We start from the raw sequence: 21,541 nt of genomic DNA on the forward strand, positions 1-21,541 counted from the left end.
AAGTAACTTGTAAGTTTGGTACTAATGCCATTTTAAACATTTCCCATCCTGTTTCCTTCTCTACTGTGAAGATAGCTAGTAATAGTTTTTTAAACTATAATTTGAAACTCCTGAAGAATCTAGTGACCTGAATTTTAGTACCAGTTCTGGCATTAACTATTTGAATTATCTTTGCCAACTGTCTTGTTTTCTCTGAATCTTAGATTCCTCATATGTAAAGGGCAAGGGTTATTTAGCTAAGATCTCTTCTGCTTTTGAAATTCTATTGTTGAATGATTTCCTCAGATGAAAGCAGTAAATAGATAGTGATTTAAATGTAAAGTACAGTTTAGTGAGATAAGAAGATTTACTTTTCCTCATTAAAGTTCTATTATTTTTTTGGTCTAAAAATATAAATTAAAAAACCTGTAAAGCTGGAAATAACAATATTTTATCTTGAAAATACCCATCGTAGGAGCACATCTTCATTTTCTATATTGTTTCTACCTCCTCACTTTTCTACCCACAGGGATTATGTCTTCTGAAAGCATCTACTTCACTAGTTGAACTCTAATTATGCTGGAGGAAATACACATGCATTGCCTGTATTTATTCAGTTACTCTTAGGTTGTTGATTTCACCCTGATAAGTATGTTTAAAATATTATGGGGTAAAAAGGAACAAAGTAGCAGCTCTTTAAACTCACAGATATCTAGGGAGTTAGCTGAAAGTGAGCTGCTTGTTTATCGTAGATGCATGTTCCACTGTGTTGGAATGGATCACTACTTGGCTCTATTCTCTCCAAGCCCTTCTGCCATTAAGTCTATCTTATGGTCCTGATACTGTGAAAACTCACTGAGCTCATTGACTTGGTTTTGGATAGTGGTGCCATCATAAAATCTGTCAAAGCCAAAACCTGGAAACATGAATTTGAGTTAGATTATGAATGTTTTTATTATATAAAATTGGAGTCATCAAAAATAAAATATTCTGAAAAATTTTTTAAGTCATAAATGTCTAATTGCTTTTCTTTTTTTCCATTTTAATATGTAATTTAGATACAGTAAAATCCAAATTTTTGGTGTACGATTTGTGAGTTTTGACAAACTTAGCACAGTTGTGTAACTACAACCCAAATTGAGATATAGAATGGTTCTCTCACCGTGTTCCCCATTTTCCACATTCTCCTTTGTAGTCAATCTCTCCACCTTTCTTAGACTTTAACAATCACAGATCTTTTTTCTCTTCCTATAGTTTTGCCTTTGCAAGACCATCACATAGTGAAATCATACAATATTTACCTTTTTGTGTCTGGATTCTTTCACTAAGCATAGTGCCCTTGGCGACATCCATCTTATGGCATATATCAGTAGTACCTTCCTTTTTACTGATGAATAGTACTCGATCTGTTGATGTCACCTACTGTGTCTGCCTATTTCTTTTTTTTTTTAATTTTTTAAATGTTTATTTATTTTTCAGAGACAGAAAGAGTGAGAGCAGGGGAGGGGCAGAGAGAGAGGGACACACAAAATCCGAAGCAGGCTCCAGGCTCTGAGCTGTCAGCACAGAGCCTCACCTGGGGCTCAAACTCATGGACCACAAGGTCATGACTTGAACCCAAGTCAGATGCTTAACTGACTGAGCCACCCAGACACCCCCTGTCTGCCTGTTTCTTAGTTGAAGGGCATTTTGATTGTTTCTAGTTTAGGGGGTTAATAATAAAGCCAATGTAAACATTACCATCCACATTTTTGTGCGATCGTAGGTTTTCATTTTTGTTGTTACATACCTAAGAATGAGATTTCTGAGTGATATGGTAGGTTTATATGGCTATGCCATTTTGAATTTCCACCACCAATATATGAGTCCTGGTTGTTCTACATCATTGTCAGCAACTGGTACTGCCATTTTTCAAAACGCATTCTAATAGGTACGTACTGGAATATAAATGTGGTTTTAATTTGCATTTGTTAAATTTCTAATTTCTAATTGTGTCGAGTATCTTATGTCTTCATTTGTCCCTTGCATACCTTCTTTGGTGAAATAACTGTGCAAATATTTTGTATATGGTGTGAGATAGCGATAGAAGTTGTGTTTACTAAACAGGAATATTCAATTTTTCTATCACGATTTGTTGAAAAGATTATCTTTTCTCCATCAATGTGTTTTATACCTTTGTCAAAATCAATTAACCATATAAGTGAGAGTTTATTTCTGGATACTTTATCCAGTGCCATGGATCAATATGTCTGTCCTTTCCAATATACTACACTGTAATGATTTATGTATGACAGGTCTGAAAATCAGGTAATGTGAGTACATTATCTTTGTTCTTTGAAATGTTTTTGGGTATTCTAATTCCTTTGTGTTTTCATAGAAACTTTAGAATCAGTTTATAGATTTCTTTAAAAAAATGCATGGGGCGCCTGGGTGGCTCAGTCAGTTGAGCGTCCGACTTCAGCTCAGGTCATGATCTCACGGTTCATGAGTTCGAGCCCCGCGTCAGGCTCTGGGCTGATGGCTCAGAGCCTGGAGCCTGCTTCTGATTCTGTGTCTCCCTCTCTCTCTGCCCCTCCCCCATTCATGCTCTGTCTCTCTCTGTCTCAAAAATAAATAAACATTAAAAAAAATTAAAAAAAAATGCTTGCTGGGATGCTGATGGAATTGCATTAGCTCTATAGATCAGTTGTTTAAAGTAGCTTCATTGAAATATATTGCAGATACCATACCATTTGCTATTTCAAGTATGCAATTCAGTATATTCAGAATTAGACAGCCATCACCATAATAAATTTTAGAAATTTTTTGGTCACACGATTTTTTTAAAGATTTTATTTTTTTTTCCTTTTTGTTTATTTATTTATTTATTTATTTATTTATTTATTTATATATTTAGCTATTTATTTTATTTTATTTTATTTTATTTTATTTTATTTTATTTTTTTTAAAATTTACATCCAAATTAGTTAGCATATAGTGCAACAATGACTTCAGGAGTAGATTCCTTAGTGCCCCTTACCCATTTAGCCCATCCCCCTCCCACAACCCCTCCAGTAACCCTGTTTGTTCTCCATATTTATGAGTCTCTTCTGTTTTGTCCACCTCCCTGTTTTTATATTATTTTTGCTTCCCTTCCATTATGTTCATCTGTTCTGTGTCTTAAAGTCCTCATATGAATAAAGTCGTATGATATTTGTCTTTCTCTGACTGACTAATTTCACTTAGCTTAATACCCTCCAGTTCCATCCACGTAGTTGCAAATGACAAGATCTCATCCTTTTTGATTGCCGAGTAATACTTCATTGTATATATATACCACATCTTCTTTATACATTCATCCATCGATGGACATTTGGGCTTTTTCCATACTTTGGCTATTGTTGATAGTGCTGCTATAAACATTGGGGTGCATGTGCCCCTTTGAAACAGCATACCTGTATCCCTTGGATAAATACCTAGTAGGTAATTGCTGGGTCGTAGGGTAGTTCTATTTTTAATTTTTTGAGGAACCTCCATACTGCTTTCCAGAGTGGCTGCACCAGCTTGCATTCCCACCAGTGATGCAAAAGAGATACTCTTTCTCCACATCCTCGCCAACATCTGTTGTTGCTTGAATTGTTAATGTTAGCCATTCTGACAGGTGTGAGGTGGTATCTCATTGTGGTTTTGATTTGTATTTCCCTGATGATGAGTGATATGGAACATTTTTTCTTTTCATGTGTTGGTTGGCCATCTGGATGTCTTCTTTGGAGAAGTGTCTATTCATGTCTTTTGTCCATTTCTTCACTGGATGATTTGCTTTTTGGGTGTTGAGTTTGAGAAGTTTCCTACTTTTATTTCCTTACTGCACTGGCTAATTTCCAATGTAGTTTTGAATAGAAGTTGTAAAAATGGATATCTTTGCTTTGCTCTATAGCTTTGGGGGAATATAGTCTTTGTCTATTAAGTATAATGTTGGTTATGCATTTTCTAGATATCCTTTATCAGCTTGATGGAATTTTTGTCTATTTCTAATTTGCAGAGAGGATTTTTTTTATCTTGAACAGATGATGGATTTTATCAAATATTTTTTCTGCATTTATTGAGATGATCATATGGTTTTCCTCTTTAGTTAATACATATGGTGAATTTATTTTTTATTTTTGGCTTTGTGTCATAACTATGCTTCATCACAGCATATCAGAGTTAATTTTATAGACTGAATTTCTTTTTTTAAATATGAAATTTACTGTCAAATTGGTTTCCATACAACACCCAGTGCTCATCCCAACAGGTGCCCTCCTCAATGCCCATCACCCACTTTCCCCTCTCCTCCACCCCCATCAACCCTCAGTTTATTCTCAGTTTTTAAGAGTCTCTTATGATTTGCCTCCTTCCCTCTCTGTAACTTTTTTCCTCCTTCCTCTCCCCCGTGGTCTTCTGTTAAGTTTCTCAGGATCCACATAAGTGTGAAAACATATGGTATCAGTCTTTCTCTGTATGCCTTATTTCACTTAGCATAACACTCTCCAGTTCCATCCACATTGCTACAAAAGGCCATATTTCATCCTTTCTCATTGACAAGTAGTATTCCATTGTATATATAAACCACAACTTCTTTATCCATTCATTAGTTGATGGACATTTAGGCTCTTTCCATAATTTGGTTATTGTTGAAAGTGCTGCTATAAACATTGGGGTACAAGTGCCCTTATGCATCAGCACTCCTGTATCCCTTGGGTAAATTCCTAGCAGTGCTATTGTTGTGCCATAGGGTAGATCTATTTTTAATTTTTTGAGGAACCTCCACACTATTTTCCAGAGCGGCTGCACCAGTTTGCATTCCCACCAACAATGCAAGAGGGTTCCTATTTCTCCACATCCTCTCCAGCATCTATAGTTTCCTGGTTTGCTCATTTTAGCCACTCTGACTGGCATGTGGTTTTGATTTGTATTTCCCTGATGAGGAATGACGCTGAGCATCTTTTCATGTGCCTGTTGGCCATCTGGATGTCTTCTTTAGAGAAGTGTCTATTCATGTCTTCTGCCCATTTCTTCACTGGATTATTTGTTTTTCAGGTGTGGAGTTTGGTGAGTTCTTTATAGATTTTGGATACTAGCCCTTTGTTCGACATGTCATTTGCAAATATCTTTTCCCATTCCATCAGTTGCCTTTTAGTTTTGTTGATTGTTTCATTTCCAGTGCAGAAGGTTTTTATCTTGATGAGGTTCCAGTAGTTCATTTTTGCTTTTAATTCCCTTGCCTTTGGAGATATGTCAAGTAAGAAATTTCTGCGGCTAAGGTCAGAGAGGTTTTTTCCTGCTTTCTCCTCTAGGGTTTTGATGGTTTCCTGTCTCACATTCAGGTCCTTTATCCATTTTGAGTTTATTTTTGTGAATGGTGTAAGAAAGTGGTCTAGTTTCATTCTTCTGCATGTTGTTGTCCAGTTCTCCCAGCACCATTTGTTAAAGAGACTGTCTTTTTTCCATTGGATATTCTTTCCTGCTTTGTCAAAGATTAGTTAGCCACACTTTGTAGGTCCAATTCTGGGGTCTCTATTCTATTCCACTGGTCTATGTGTCTGTTTTCGTGCCAATACAATGCTGTCTTGATGATTACAGCTTTGTAGTAGAGGCTAAAGTCTGGGATTGTGATGCCTCCCGCTTTGGTCTTCTTCAATATTACATTGGCTATTCGGGGCCTTTTGTGGTTCCATATGAATTTTAGGATTGCTTGTTCTAGCTTTGAGAAGAATGCTGGTGCAATTTTGATAGGGATTGCATTGAATGTGTAGATTGCTTTGGGTCATATTGACATTTTAACAATATTTATTCTTCCAATCCATGCGCTGGAATGTTTCTCGATTTCTTTGTATCTTCTTCAATTTCCTTCATAAGCTTTCTATAGTTTTCAGCATACAGATCTTTAACATCTTTTGTTAGGTTTATTCCTAGGTATTTTATGATTCTTGGTGCAATTGTGAATGGGATCAGTTTCTTTATTTGTCTTTCTGTTGCTTCATTATTAGTGTATAAGAATGCAACTGATTTCTGTACATTGATTTTGTATCCTACGACTTTGCTGAATTCATGTATCAGTTCTAGGAGACTTTTGGTGGAATCTATCGGGTTTTCCATGTGTAATATCATGTCATCTGCAAAAAGTGAAAGCTTGACTTCATCTTTGCCAATTTTGATGCCTTTGATTTCCTTTTGTTGTCTGATTGCTGATGCTAGAACTTCCAACACTATGTTAAACAACAGTGGTGAGAGTGGACATCCCTGTTGTGTTCCTGATCTCAGGGGAAAGCTCTCAGTTTTTCCCATTGAGGATGATATTAGCTTTTCATAAATGGCTTTTATGATTATTAAGTTTGTTACTTCTATCCTGACTTTCTCGAGGGTTTTTATTAAGAAAGAATGCTGAATTTTGTCAAATGCTTTTTCTATATCGATTGACAGGATCATATGCTTCTTTCTTTTATTAATGTGATGTATCACATTGATAAATTTGCGAATATTGAACCAGCCCTGAAGCCCAGGAATGAATCCCACTTGATCATGGTGAATAATTCTTTTTATATGCTGTTGAATTTGATTTCTTAGTATCTTGTTGAGAATTTTTGCATCCATATGCATCAGGGATATTGGCCTGTTGTTCTCTTTTTTTGCTGGGTCTCTGTCTGGTTTAGGAATCAAAGTAATGCTGGCCTCATAGAATGAGTCTGGAAGTTTTCCTTCCCTTTCTATTTTTTGGAACAGCTTGAGAATGATAGGTATTATCTCTGCTTTAAATGTCTGGTAGAATTCCCCTGGGAAGCCATCTGGCTTATGACTCTTATGTGTTGGGAGATTTTTGATAACTGATTCAATTTCTTCGCTGGTTATGGGTCTGTTCAAGCTTTCTATTTCTTCCTATTAGAGTTTTGGAAGTATGTGGGTGTTTAGGAATTTGTCCATTTCTTCCAGGTTGTCCAGTTTGTTGGCATATAAGTTTTCATAGTATTCCCTGATAATTGCTTATATTTCTGAGGGATTGGTTGTAATAATTCCATTTTCATTCATGATTTTATTTATTTTGGTCCTCTCCCTTTTCTTTTTGAGAAGCCTGGCTAGAGGTTTATCCATTTTGTTTATTTTTTCAAAAAACCAACTCTTGGTTTCGTTGATCTGCTCTACCGTTTTTTTAGTTTCTATATTGTTTATTTCTGCTCTGATCTTTATTATTTCTCTTCTTCTGCTGGGTTTAGGCTGCCTTTGCTGTTCTGCTTCTATTTCCTTTAGGTATGCTGTTAGATTTTGTATTTGGGATTTTTCTTGTTTCTTGAGATAGGCCTGGATTGCAATGTATTTTCCTCTCAGGACTGCCTTCACTGCATCCCAAAGTGTTTGGATTGTTGTATTTTCATTTTCATTTGTTTCCATATATTTTTTAATTTCCTCTCTAATTGCCTGGTTGACCCATTAATTCCTTAGTAGGGTGTTCTTTAATCTCCATGCTTTTGGAGGTTTTCCAGACTTTTTCCTGTGGTTGATTTCAAGTTTCATAGCATAGTGGTCTGAAAGTGTACATGGTATGATCTCAATTTTTCTTATACTTATGTAGGGCTGTTTTGTGACCCAGCATGTGATCTATCTTGGAGAATGTTCCATGTGCACTCGAGAAGAAAGTATATTCTGTTGCTTTGGGATGCAGAGTTCTAAATATATCTGTCAAGTCCATCTGATCCAATGTATCATTCAGGGCCCTTGTTTCTTTATTGATCCTGTGTCTATATGATCTATCCATTGTTGTAAGTGGAGTATTAAAGTCCCCTGCAATGACCACATTCTTATCAATAAGGTTGCTTATGTTTATGAGTAATTGTTTTATATATTTGGGGGCTCCAGTATTCGGCGCATAGACATTTATAATTGTTAGCTCTTCCTGATGGATAGACCCTGTGATTATTATATAATGCCCTTCTTCATCTCTTGTTACAACCTTTAATTTAAAGTCTAGTTTGTCTGATATAAGTATGGCTACTCCAGCTTTCTTTTGACTTCCGGTAGCATGATAGATAGTTCTCCATCCCCTCACTTTCAACCCGAAGGTGTCCTCGGGTCTAAAATGAGTCTCTTGTAGACAGCAAATAGATGGGTCTTGTTTTTTTTAATCCATTCTGATACCCTATGTCTTTGGGTTGGAGCATTTAGTCCATTTACATTCAGTGTTAATATTGAAAGATATGGGTTTAGAGTCATTGTGATATCTGTAGGTTTCATGTTTGTAGTGATGTCTCTGGTACTTTGTGGTGCTTGCAACATTTTACTAACAGAGTCCCCCTTAGGATCTCTTGTAGGGCTGGTTTAGTGGTGATGATTTCCTTCAGTTTTTGTTTGTTTGGGAAGACCTTTATCTCTGCTTCTATTCTAAGTGACAGACTTGCTGGATAAAGGATTCTTGGCTGCATATTTTTTTCTGTTCATCACATTGAAGATTTCCTGCCATTCCTTTCTGGCCTGCCAAGTTTTGGTAGATAGGTCTGCTACTACCCTTATGTGTCTACCTTTCTATGTTAGGGCCCATTTATCCCCAGCTGCTTTCAGAATTCTCTCTTTATCCTTGTATTTTGCCAGTTTCACTATGATATGTCATACAGAAGATCGATTCAAGTTACATCTGAAGGGAGTTCTCTGTGCCTCTTGGATTTCAATGCCTGTTTCCTTCCCAGATCAGGGAAGTTCTCAGCTATGATTTGTTCAAGTACACCTTTACCCCTTTCTCTCTCTCTTCCTCTTCTGGAATTCCTATGATACAGATATTGTTCCATTTGATTGCATCACTTAGTTCTCTAATTCTCCCTTCATACTCCTGGATTTTTTTATCTCGCTTTTTCTCAGCTTCCTCTTTTTCCATAATTTTAACTTCTAATTCACCTATTCTCTCCTCTGCCTCTTCAATGCATGCTATGGCTGCCTCCATTTTATTTTGCATCTCATTTATAGTATTTTTAATTCCTCATGACTATTTTTTAGTCCCTTGATCTCTGTAGCAATAGATTCTCTGCTGTGATTCAAGCCCAGCGATTAATTTTATGACTACTATTCTAAATTCTTGTTCTGTTATATTGCTTAAATCATTGTTGATCAATTCGTTAGCTGTTGCTATTTCCTGGACTTTCTTTTGAGGAGAATTCTTCCATTTCATCATTTTGGGTAGTCCCTGTGATAGCTCCAAACTGCAGGGCACTTCCCCTGTGCTGTCCGGAGAAACTTGTGTTGGTGGGCAGGGCTGTAGCCAGACCCGATGTCTGCCCCCAGGCCATTGCTGGGGCCACAGTCAGACAGGTGTTTATCTTATCTTCCCCTCTCCCAGGGGCAGGACTCACTGTGGAGTGGTGTGACCCCTGACTGGGCTGCTTGCACACTGCCTGGCTTGGGGTGCTGCTTCCACGGGATCTGGCCAAGGGCCTATCAGATGGGGTGGATCCAGAAGGTGCACAGGGGTGGGAGGGGCAGGCTTAGCTCACTTTGCCATCCTCGGTGGTCCCCTGTGGGAGGGGCCCTGCAGCACCAGGAGGGAGGCAGGCCCATGGGAGGGATGGATCCACAGAAGCACAGCCTTAGGCATTTGCATGGTGCAAGCAAGTTCCATTTGGAATTTTGGCTGGGGGATGGGAGAAGGAGAAGGTGCTTGCCAGAGCCTTTGTTCCCCCTCCCCAAGCTCTGTCCTTCTGGGACTCAACAACTCTCCCTTCTGAGGTCCTCTTGCCCCCCCCCCCCACCAGAGCAGAGCTGTTCACTTTTAACATTCCAGATGTTAAGTCCTGCTGGCTGTCAGAACTCACACAGTCCGGCCCCTCCACTTTTGCAAGCCAGACTCGGGGGCTCTGCCTTGCAGAGCCGGCTGCTCCTCCACTGCCCCAGCTGCCTCCCACCAGTCTGTGTAGCACGCACCGCCTCTCCGCCCTTCCTACCCTCTTCCATGGGCCTCTTGTCTACCCTCTTCCATGGGCCTATTGTCTATGCTTGGCTCAGGAGAGTCCGTTCTGCTAGTCTTCTGGTGGTTTTATGGGTTATTTAGGCCGATGTGGGTGGAATCTAAGCAATCAGCAGGATGAAGTGAGCCCAGCGTCCTCCTATGCCACCATCTTCCCTGTCTCTGCATATGGTGAATTTAATTGATTGATTTTTAGTTGTTGAACCAGTCTTGGATTTTTGAGATAATGCTTCACTTGGTCATAATATATTATCCTTTTTATATATTGGTGGATTAGACTTGCTTTTGTTTTTACAGGTTTTTTTTTGCTTATACTTATGAAATATATTGACCTATGGTTTACTTCTTTTGTACTATCTTTTTCAGTTTTGACTTCAGAAAAGTGGTAACTTCATAGAATGAGCATTAATTCTCTGAAAGAATTGTGAGAGTTGGTATAATTTCTTTTTTAAGTTTTTGATAGAATTTGTCAATGAATCCATTTAAACCAGAGTTTTCTTTGTGGAGAAAATTTTAAACTATAATTTTGGTTCCTTTATTATATATAGGGTTTTTCAGGTTAGCATTTCTTCTTTAGTGATGATTCACTGTTTGTGTCCTCAAAGGGATTTATTAATTTATTAATTAATTAGATTTTAAAATTTACTTACATGAAATTTTCATTATCCATATAATCCCATTAATAGCCTGGAATCTGCAGAGATGCTTCCTTTCTTATTCCTAGTATTGGTAATTTGCGTCTTTTCTGTTTTTCCCCTGACATTTTGGCTGGAGGCTTATCAGTTTGATAGGTCTTGTCAAAGAATTATCTTTTGGGTACCTTAAATGCATGCTTAAGGTGTTGGAGAGAGAAAAGAATAAGCTTGCTGCAAATTTGCATAATTTCATGCTTAGGATATTAATGATCTATGAGGGGAATGCCCCAAAAGAGAAGCTTCTGTTCACATTTTATCTGTCTGGAGTCAGTGATTTTAGCTTTCAAATTTAATATGGAGGGAAAATATATCACTTATAATCAAAAGGCAAAGAGAAATCTATCTTCTTTAAAAAATACAGCATTATAGTATGATTTCCTTGAGAAGATAATTTGTTGAAAACAACAACAATGAAACAAACCACCAAAGGCCTCTGTAAATCTAACTGCAAATAATAGCTCCAAGAGGGAAAGGTTGATTGTATTATTTTAGAACTCCTCAGAATCAAAAATGTTTCTAGTGTTTAGGGAATCATTGTCTCTTGATAACTGTCTATTCTCTAAAAATATTATCATACAAAATACTTGCCATACTGTAGATTAGGGAACATAACCATAATTTAATATAGGAGAGTTTACAATTGGACTGTAACAATAGAAGGAATAGTGCAATCATACTTGTAAAACACATGCAAATTAATTACTTTAAAAGGGGGATGAATAGAATCCCTTTTCTCTCAGGATAGCATAGAATCTGTAGCATCTTCTTGGCTCAATCCAAAACTGAAGGAGATATTTTTTCTGACTCTTGTCCAGAAGGTTGGGAAAGATACCACACTGACAAAGGGTTGGGGTAGAAAATGGCATCCAGAATCATTTATACTCTCCATATGTAATAATGTAGCTACTTCTCTTTCCACATGAACTCATATTACATTGAAAATAAATAGCTCCTTTGCTTTATGGTCCTGAAGGTGCCATACTGGAAGAGAACCACAAGCTAAGTACAAGGAATCAGTTCAGACAATTCAGTTTTCTAGTAGGACAGTCATAGTTCTAACATTTGGACCAAATGACTGTGGCACAGCCTCTAAAGGATATGCAGAATATGAGTTTGAGGCCAGGGAGGCCCGTAGAAGAAACTAGCAAATAGATAAGTATTTCCATAAGCATCTCCCTATTTATCAGTGCCACTGTCCCTTTCCTAATTTTGGTCTAGGGTTCTTTCCTTTGAGTTTGGATGAGTCTGAGCCTAAGAGGGAAGTGATGCTTCCTGACTTCCAAGTCTTGGTCACACACACAAAAAAAACAATACAGTTTGCCCTTGGCCCTTTCTCTTGGGATATATAAAAACTAGCTACCCTGAGGCCACCATCCCAGAGTGATCATTTAGAGAGATGATATAGACATAGAGAGAGATGCCCGAGGAGACCAAGCTGTTCCTGTCCCCAACTTCCAAGATTCCTCTTACTGTCAATCACCAGATAAGTGAGAAAATGAGCCTTCAGATACTTAGAGTCCCCAGACTTCAAGTCTGCTGAGAGAGGCCCAGACATAGTGAAACAGAGGCAAGTGGTCCCTACTCTCCCTCATCCGAAATCTTAACCCGCAAAATCCGTAAGCATAATAAATGGCTATTTTATGCCACTACAGTTTTGGGTAACTTGTTACACGGCAGTAGACAACTAAGACAGATAAGCATCTGACCTGAGGACCGCCAAATTACAGAATGAGTATGTGGCTTACTCCCAGAATTTTATTTGGTAGGGACAATTTAATTTCCTCTAAAATTTGAACTTGAGATAGAGAGATAAAGTAGGTTGACAGTAAGAACAGGAGTATAAAGACACACAGAGAAAAGTCAGTGGCAGAAGCTGTGAAACATCACCTAACAAGCAAGAGTGTGAGTACTATCCAGAGTGGAGGATAAGGTGGTTAGTGAGTAATGACAAAAAGAGAAACATTAACTAACTATAGCAAGAAAAGTAAAAGAGAGAGTTTTGGAGCTAGGCTTCCACGTTCAAATCTTGGCTCTGTGTACTCGGGAAGTCACTTAAATTTCCTATGTTTTAATTTCCTTCTCTATGTACCATCAAAGTAAGGCAGTTAGAATAATGTCTATGACCTAATCTATGTTCAGTAATGCTATTGATACTGATGCAACTCTTTTGGTAGGGGTGCAAATAGTTAACCAAGTAGAAAGAGCTACTCTGGAAAACCGATGTACTTCTAGTTCCTTAGCGTGTTTAGGGACTCTGTAGACTGAGCTCCTGTGACTTGTGGGGTTCAATGAGGCCCAGCAGGATGTCCGAGATTCTCCCCTTTTTTATTTTAACATATACTTGAGAGCACTTATTTAAGAGTTGTTCTTTGTAACCAGAGAAGTTACCATTGATAGCAAGGCTCTCAGTGTATTTGGAGTAAAGTGTACTTGTGTGTATCTGTTGGATAGACCAAGAGGTAGCTCTCCATATTTACATGATTGCCTCCCTTTTCTTTCTTGCAAAGCTCTGTGAATTTGCAATTACTTACAATTTTTAAAATATGTTGTTTAATGTCTTTCTGACCACGGAACTCTAAGCTCTGTAAGGGCAGTGGCTGCATTTTTATCACTGCTGCATTGCCAGAAGCCTGCTATAGGGAAGGGTTCCCTGACAGGCTTGAAGTCTATCCTGAAGAGTTGGAATGCCTGGGACCTTCCATTCAGTGAGTCTCACAGTAAATTACCAGGAATATGGAGGAGTGTTTGATGTTGGTTATCTGATCTGGTGAGCAAGCAGGCATAGAGCCAGCTTCTCTAAAGCAGTCCACGGGTGGGGTTATATAAGAAATTTAGAATAGCAAAAGTGAGCATTTTTAAGGCTCTGACAGGCTCATCACCCTAATTAGGTGGTATTTATGCATCATCTGGGGGCTCTGAAGATTGTTGCTCCACTGGGACTCTCACTATGCCTCTAACTCTGGAGAGCTGTTCATTCACAGATGATTTATTGCATTCTTCTCCTGTACTTTTTGCTCTTGGCATCTTTACTTCAGTCACTGTCTACCTTGTAACAACCTTGTACTAGGATAGATATGGACATAGAAAAATCTTCAGTACGTATTTGTGAACTGCCCAACTGCCAAGGATGGTTCTCTAGAGTGAAACCACACAGTGCGATAGAAATTGCAGCTGAGGTTGGATAGACTCCCCTTTCTTTAGTTTTTTCCTTGTCCATTTTCATATGGTTGCAAACTTCCTACATTGAAGAAAGTGTCTTCTAGATTTTCCCAAGTGATCTGCTTCCTTTGGGAGAATAATACCCCATATACCCGCTAAGAAAACGGCCAAACATCTATAAAGGAAACACCAGAATTAGCATGTAACCAAGAAATTCACTCTTGGAGATTAGCTACAGTGCTCTGTGTTGGCTCCCAGGCTTGTCAGTGGGCAGCAGAGTCATCATCTGGCTTAGGTCTTACTCATGAATGGAAGAAGGGAACAATTATACTCTCTAGCATGTTGTTATCACAATCCGTGTATTTTTGTTGTGTCAAAAAGGAACCATTGCAGCATGAATCAAATGAACACCTGATCTTTACTACGGGAAAGCCCCTAAGCAGGATCCTGGTTCCTCTTGTCAGGAGAAGCAGCCATAGAGAAGGAAGAGCGGCTTGTGCTGTGACCTTGGCCAAATCCATTAGCTTCTCTGTGCTTCAGTTTTGGTTGAGTAGGTGAGTTTATTTGATGCCTTATTTTTAGACAGTTTTCAAAGTTATTTATTTATTTAAGAGAGAGAAAGAGTGTGCATGTATGCATGTATGAGCAGGGGAGGGGCAGAGAGAGAGAGAGAAAAGGAGAGAATCTTAAGCAGGCTTCACATTGTCAGCATGTCCAAGAACCCTGAGATTTTGACTTTAACATAAATCAAAAGTCAGATGTTTAACTGTCTGAACCACCCAGGTACCCCTTTAGACACTTTTAATAAAAACTTTCAAGCACACAGAAAAGTAGAAGAAATGGTACAATGGACATTCATATATACAGCATCTGGGTTCAACAATTGCTAATATGTTGCACGATTTGCCTCATCCATGCATGTATACCTATTTATGATTTTGTCGAGTCATTTTACAATGAATTATAGATGTCAGGACACTTCATCTTTAAGTACTTCAGCTTATTATATTAAGAAATTAAAAATATTTTCCTCCATGATCAGAAGCCCACTCAAAGGATGATTTTAGAGTCCTATCTCTGGATGTCTTGGACTTAGTTTTCAACAAAGATATATGAGAGGTCAGACAGAGACAGATGTATCACGAAGCTCTTACCACTACAACTTCTGGCCCTCCCAATTATACAGGCTCCTTTTAAAGTCATTTACTTTAAACTTGTCAGGGAAAACTGTCTTAGCCATAATTGCTTAAGACCATTATTGCATTTCAGTCTGGCTTCTCCTCCCTTGCAGTATCCCCTGCTCCTCACCCCCAAACACACACACACACTCATATCAAAGTGGGATTGGAATGACTGTGAACATATTTAGGATTGCACTTAAAACATTGTACTTAGTTTGCTCACAATGACTACTGTGCAATGTGAAGTTATTGCTAGCTCTCCAGGGATATGCATGACTTCTAGGAACACTCTTACTATCCATTGGCGGAAGTCTTAAAACAACATGAACTACAGTGCCTGGTGCAGGAAGTACTTGGGGATTGAAGGAAACAATGGGTCAACATCAGTGGAGCCACAGCTAATCTGGGAAAGGCCATCCAATCAGAATATGAGCAAATTGGGAAACTAAGGACATGATTCTCATGCATGCCTAATCAAAAAGCAAGTTCTCCTCTATCAGGAATATACTGGTCAATGTGGCATATAGTTAAATGTGCAGTATATACACTATGTGGAGGAATTACACAAAATAGAATTTGTCAGAAACTCTAGTGCTGTACTATACAGTGAATACCTCTGAGTGCAAATTGCATGTTTTGTGTATCTAAATGTAGCACATTATGTTTTAGAGAATCTTGCTCATCTTTACCTAAGGAAGTCTGGCAGGTTCAGATGAAATAGCATGCAACATAGTTACTGGTACTGTAAAATGACAAATATATATGTGAAGTAAATACGGTAAAATGTTAATAATTGTCCAGTTCGTGGGTATATGGATGAGGATTGTGCTGTTGTTCTATATTTGAAAGTTTATAATGAAAATAATCACCCTATAAAATCAACTTAGTTTACAGGAAAGGAAATTGACATATATCTATCAGTAAGTCAATATATATGATAGAAGAATTTATTACACAAGTATAGTGCTCAGTACCGTGGAGCAGCAAATGGTTTGACCTACTATGTGTGACAATTTCAATTTAATTTTGTATATTTTTCATAACTGATAATCAGATCAACATTCAAATATAACTGGTATGAAGTATGGTGGAAGCCAAAAAAAAAAAAAAAAAGATAGGAGGCTGGCAGAGGCTTTGAAATGTTAAATACCCCCTTAGCATATTTACAATAGAATTTAAAACCTCCAATGTTAAAATCATTAAAGTATTTTCTAATCAATAAAAGGCAACTTTCCAATCATGCAAAAGCAAGACTAAATATATTCCTATTCTCTATTTGACGTTGCAAATTATCATCGTATGGAGAGGCAATCAAATAGCACCCATCCAAGGGATGCCTGGGTGGCTCAGTTGGTTAAGGTTGATTTTGGCTTGGGTTGTGATCTCACAATTGTGAGTCTGAGCTTCAGTCTGGGTGTGGAGTCTGCTTAAGATTCTCCCTCTCCTTCTGGGACCACCCCCCCAGCAAGCATGCTCTTTCTCTCTCTCTCTCTTAAAAAAATACACAGTCAACAAATTTAGGACAGTTTCCTAAATTTTATTTGTACCACTTATTAGCTTTTGAATTTTGTAATTTGTTCTGACTTTTTTCTCATTTAAAATAATATACATTCCTAGTAGTGCTATTGCTGGATCCTAGAAGATGTGGTTTATATATACAATGGAATATTACATGGCAATGAGAAAGGATGAAATCTGGCCATTTGTAGCAACATGGATGGAACTGGAGAGTGTTATGCTAAGTGAAATAAGTCAGGCAGAGAAAGACAGATACCATATGTTTTCACTCATATGTGGATCCTGAGAAACTTAACAGAAGACCATGGGGAAGGGGAAGGGGAAAAAAAAGTTACAGAGAGGGAAAGAGGCAAACCATAAGGGACTCTTAAATACTGAGAACAATCTGAGGGTTGATGGGGGGCGGGGTGGGGGAGAGGGAAAAGTGGGTGATGGGCATTGAGGAGGGCACCTGTTGGGATGAGCACTGGGTGTTGTATGGAAACCAACTTGGCAATAAATTATATAAAAAAATAAAAATAAAAAAGTAAAAAGACCTTTGTACTCACAGCCTTTCATAAATTGCATATTAATATTAATGGACTGCAATGTTGATTTACAAATGGCTAGGCACTGGCATGTTTTATATAGTTGTTCATATAACATTCTCATTTTCAATGAAGAATGCCTCTTGTCTAAAAAAACACACACTTTTGTAGAGGGTTTTGAATTTATAACTTTGTAGTCCTAAAGGGGGCTGCAAAATTCTACATGCCCCAGGTCTTAGGATTGGTCTCTAGTCATCACTCTGAATTTTACACATTGTTTAAATGCAAAAATCATGTTTGTTTGTTTTTTTCCCCAGCCAAACTTTTTCATGTAGCAAACTATAATGTTTAGCTAATGGAATATTTGGAGGCACCTGAGTGACTCATTTGGTTAAGCCACTGACTTGATTTTGGCTCAGGTCATGACCTCACAGTTTGTGAGATCCAGCCCTGCATCTGGCTCTGTTCTGACAGCATGGAGTCTGCTTGGGATTCTCTTTCTCCCTCTCTCTACCACCCCTGGACTCGTGCTCTCTTTCCCATTCTCTCTCTCTCTCTCTTTCTTTCAAAATAGATAAACATTTACAAAAGCTAATGGAATATTCAAAATTCAAACATTTAAAATGTAAATGAATTGAACTTCAAAAAAATGGCAACTTGTCCCAAGTCAGGGAAGTATGTCGTGACAACACAATGGTCAGGATTCAGGGCTCCCGACTCTTGGCTCTGTTCTTCTCATCATGCTGTGTCATTTCTCTTAAAGACACATGTTATGAAATATGATGCTCAAAATATGGCATTTATGGGATAATTCTGTAAAGTTTGCTCTATTGATTTACTCAACCACTAACATATGCATCAAATATTCAATACGCACTGGGGATTCACAGGTGGCCCCTTATGTTAAGCAGGTGACCTTAAGAAAGCTCATAGGAGCATAATTCTAGACTAGTACAGAGAAATGTTGCAGATTGACAGTAATTGTATCCATTGGAAATCGAACAGGAAAGAAAAGTCTTCTGATTCACATTTTGTGTGCCCCCACATATTCCTTGAAGAGAGAGAGGAGCACTGGTCTTGGCTCCATCAGCTACTATAGAAACTCTCTAGTCAGGCTTATTGCACACCCCTACTCCCCATTCCTACTCAAACTCAAAGGAAGGAAGAATGTTAGGAACTTCTTTACTTCTGAATCTTCCTCTGTATCAGGGTTCTGCAGAGAAATAGAACCAATAGGAGCTAGCTAGCTAGCTAGCTATCTACCTATCTTATAAAGAATTGACTAATGCAATTATGGAGGCTGAGAAGTCCCAAGATCTGACCAGGAGTGCCAATGGTGCAAACTCCAATCCAAGTCCAAAGGTTTGTCCCAAGTTGAAGGCCATCAGGTGGAGAGAGTGAATTCTCCCTTACTTAGCTGTTTGTTCTATTCAGGTCTTCAAATTAGATGAGGCCCACACACACTGGGAAGGGTACTCTACTCAATCTACAGATTCAAATATTTATCTTTAAAAATTAGAAATACCCTCACAGACACACGCAGAAATAATGTTTAACCAAATATCTACGTACCTTGGAATGCAATAAAGTTGATGCATAATATTAACCATGATATTCACCTTCCTCCTATCCCCCTCTGTCTCCTTCTTCATCACTAGTTTGGATCAGGGTTCCCCAGAAGAAGACCTTAAGATGAGAATTTGTAGAAAAGTGGTTTACTGAGAAATGCCCCCAAGAAAAAATGGAAGTGGAGCAGACGGTAGGACTGGAGAGGAGGCCAAGTAAGGTTGCAATATTAAGCCAAATTCCAGGAAGGTTAACTTTGACTCAGTTCCATTAACAAACTCAGGAGGCATGTGGGCCACACCTCAAATTGCCGTGGCCCAGGTCTTAGGAACTGGTGTATTAATACCCACACAAGATCAGCCAGTGGCCACAGGCAGTACCTGGACAACACAAATCTCCAGGTTCTTTCTGTTCTCTGTCTAGGTAGGGAAAGTAGGCTCTGGAAGGCTGAGGGTAGCCTACCCTTCTGATGAAGTGTCACAGCTGTGGCTTTTGGAAGGTAAAACACTAGATCCAGGAAAATATGAAGGGAACTGAGGGAATTTGGCAGACCACAGACATGAGCCACAATTTCTATTGACCTCATAGCAATGATCACAGTAATATCAATGTCATCAAAGACTCCTACGTGGGATACTGGACTACGTGCTTTCCAGACATAATAGTATTCAATCCTCACATCAAATGTATGGTGCTTGTTATAATGTCCATTCCACAGGTGGGAAGACCAAGGTTCAGAGTGAGTTAGTGCCTGAAGGAAAAACACAGCCTGGACACAATTCTCCCTTCTTTCAGATGCTGTCTGTCCTTTGTTCTGTGTCCTTGCCCACCACCCTGAATTACCTGGTGAAAACATTATTACTTGCCATGTAAGAAAATGAATACAATGCCAAAATTTCCATTTGTGGTAGAGAAAACCTGTCTCATTATTTATGGTTATACTATCATATATCTTGTTAACTTCCCAGGGCATAATCTGCATTAATTTAGAGCAAAACTTCCCATTTCTGATAAAGAGTAATGTAGGTCTAAGCTGGAAGACAAAAATATCTGCGATTTCCCTGAAAGTTTATTTTTTTAAAGCTACTTAAAAGATGCAACACTTGGCTGATGGAATTTTTTTACACCCATGTTTACACTCTGGGTTTCAGAAATTTACTGAGTATAAAAGAAGTCTTTAGACTACAGAGTGTAGTGTTATTTTTCAGTGACAAGACATAGCATTTTCCAAATTAAGCCATTCACTACCAAATGTAAAGAACAAGTTGTGAAAAAAATTGCGTGTGTAAGCTATAAATGCTGGGAACTTCCTGCAGTGGTGACTCATATAACCACCTCCTGAAGGCTCTCAAAGGGACAGCTGTGTGTTTTTTAAATGAAAATAAATAGGTTTGTATACTCCATTACTTACTACAGAGTTAGCAATTACTTTGAGTTCTTCATTAAATATGCATATAAGTGAAGATATAATTAGGCAGATTTAGAAAGCTTTATGTTTTTTGTAGTTACTATTTTGCAAAAGGAATTTTATTCCTCTTAAATGTTCATTTCGAAAGTGACTTACCAAGGGATATGGTTCAACCAAATTATAGCACTGCTTTAAATATTTTTATTTTTTATTTTTTACAGGAGAGGCAGAGAGAGATCTTAAGAGGCTCCATACCCTGCACAAAGCCTGATGCAGGGCTTGATCTCATGACTGTGAAATCATGACCTGAGCTGATCAAGAGTCGAATGCTTAACTTACTGAGCCACCCCTGTGCCCTCGGCATTGTTTTAGAATGGATTTCAGGTTGTTTTTCTTCATGAGTGATTTCCTCACTCACCATACAATTAATATTTTCAGTTACTGGAATTTCTCAAAGATTTAAATAATTGAAAAAGTTATTTTAAGAGACATCTCCCAAATTAGAGCTTTTCAGCTATATGTGTAGAGAGAAACTACAGTTTTGATAAGTTTGCACAATACTGAATATGTTAAAAAGTTACTCTGAGAGTTCTTTCTTATTAATTTTCACCTTGTATTTTAGCACATATCTGGCTTCTTTTATTGTGGCGTCTAGCATTACTTTGCATACAGCACTGCACTTCAAGAATGCTTTAGCATGTGTGGGTATATTTAAAATTACCATATAATGGTGTGGAGAGAAATTCTTGCAGTAATTGGAGAAAAACATCTTGAAGCACCCAAATTATGTCGCTCCAACTGGCCTGCTTCTAATCACCCCCATTTTGAAAAACAGAGCTAAAAGAGGTTAATATCTTTGTTTTGTGAAAATGTTTCTTTTTTTACTAAAAAAGAAATTAGTACTTAAAAATCTCAATGCAGACTAGTAGAAGAGCAAACCATTTCAATACAAGTCCTTTAATTTTCTGGTGTATTTATTCCTGTTTTTTTCCCAGACACTGGTGGGTGATGGTTACTATTTTCACATGGCAGTGTCATATGCATGTGACTTCTGACTGCAGGAACCCCTACACACACACACACACACACACACACACACACACACACACACGTACCCACGTGACCTGCAGAGTTCTTTCTATCTAGTGTTCATGTCCTAGGGAATCTCTCCTTCCACCCCACCCTCCCTCCCCATCCTCCCCTCCCAGTCACCTAGAAGAATGTCTTCTGGGAGTGAAGGAAATGGCTTAAGAATTTCTAGACAACGGGTGTCTGGGTGGCAGTGGGTTAAGCGTCTGATTCTTGAATTGGGGTCAGGTCATGATCTCACAGTTTGTGGGATTGAGCCCCATGTCAGGCTCTGCACTGACAGTGCAGAACCTGCTTGGGATTCTCTCTCTCCTCTCTCTGCCTCTTTCTCAATCTATCTTTTTCAAAAATAAATAAATAAACTTAAAAAAAAATCCCTAGGTGTGCTTGGGTGGCTCAGTCAGTTAAACATCTGACTCTTGATTTCTGCTCAGGTCATGATCTCACGATTCGTGAGT

The 21,541-nt window shown here is 38.3% G+C and overlaps 1 long non-coding RNA gene across 1 annotated transcript in view; it reads left to right on the forward strand.

The window, feature by feature from the left end:
• LOC116738279 overlaps nucleotides 1-21,301 on the forward strand; it is a 162,311-nt gene extending 141,010 nt beyond the window's left edge. The window contains exon 4 of the long non-coding RNA XR_004344023.1: nucleotides 20,216-21,301. This is a non-coding gene — a long non-coding RNA (uncharacterized LOC116738279). The remainder of the gene's footprint in view (nucleotides 1-20,215) is intronic.
• The last annotated feature ends 240 nt before the right edge of the window (nucleotides 21,302-21,541 follow it).

The sequence above is a fragment of the Lynx canadensis genome, chromosome C1, assembly GCF_007474595.2.
Source record: "Lynx canadensis isolate LIC74 chromosome C1, mLynCan4.pri.v2, whole genome shotgun sequence".
NCBI lineage: Eukaryota > Metazoa > Chordata > Mammalia > Carnivora > Felidae > Lynx > Lynx canadensis.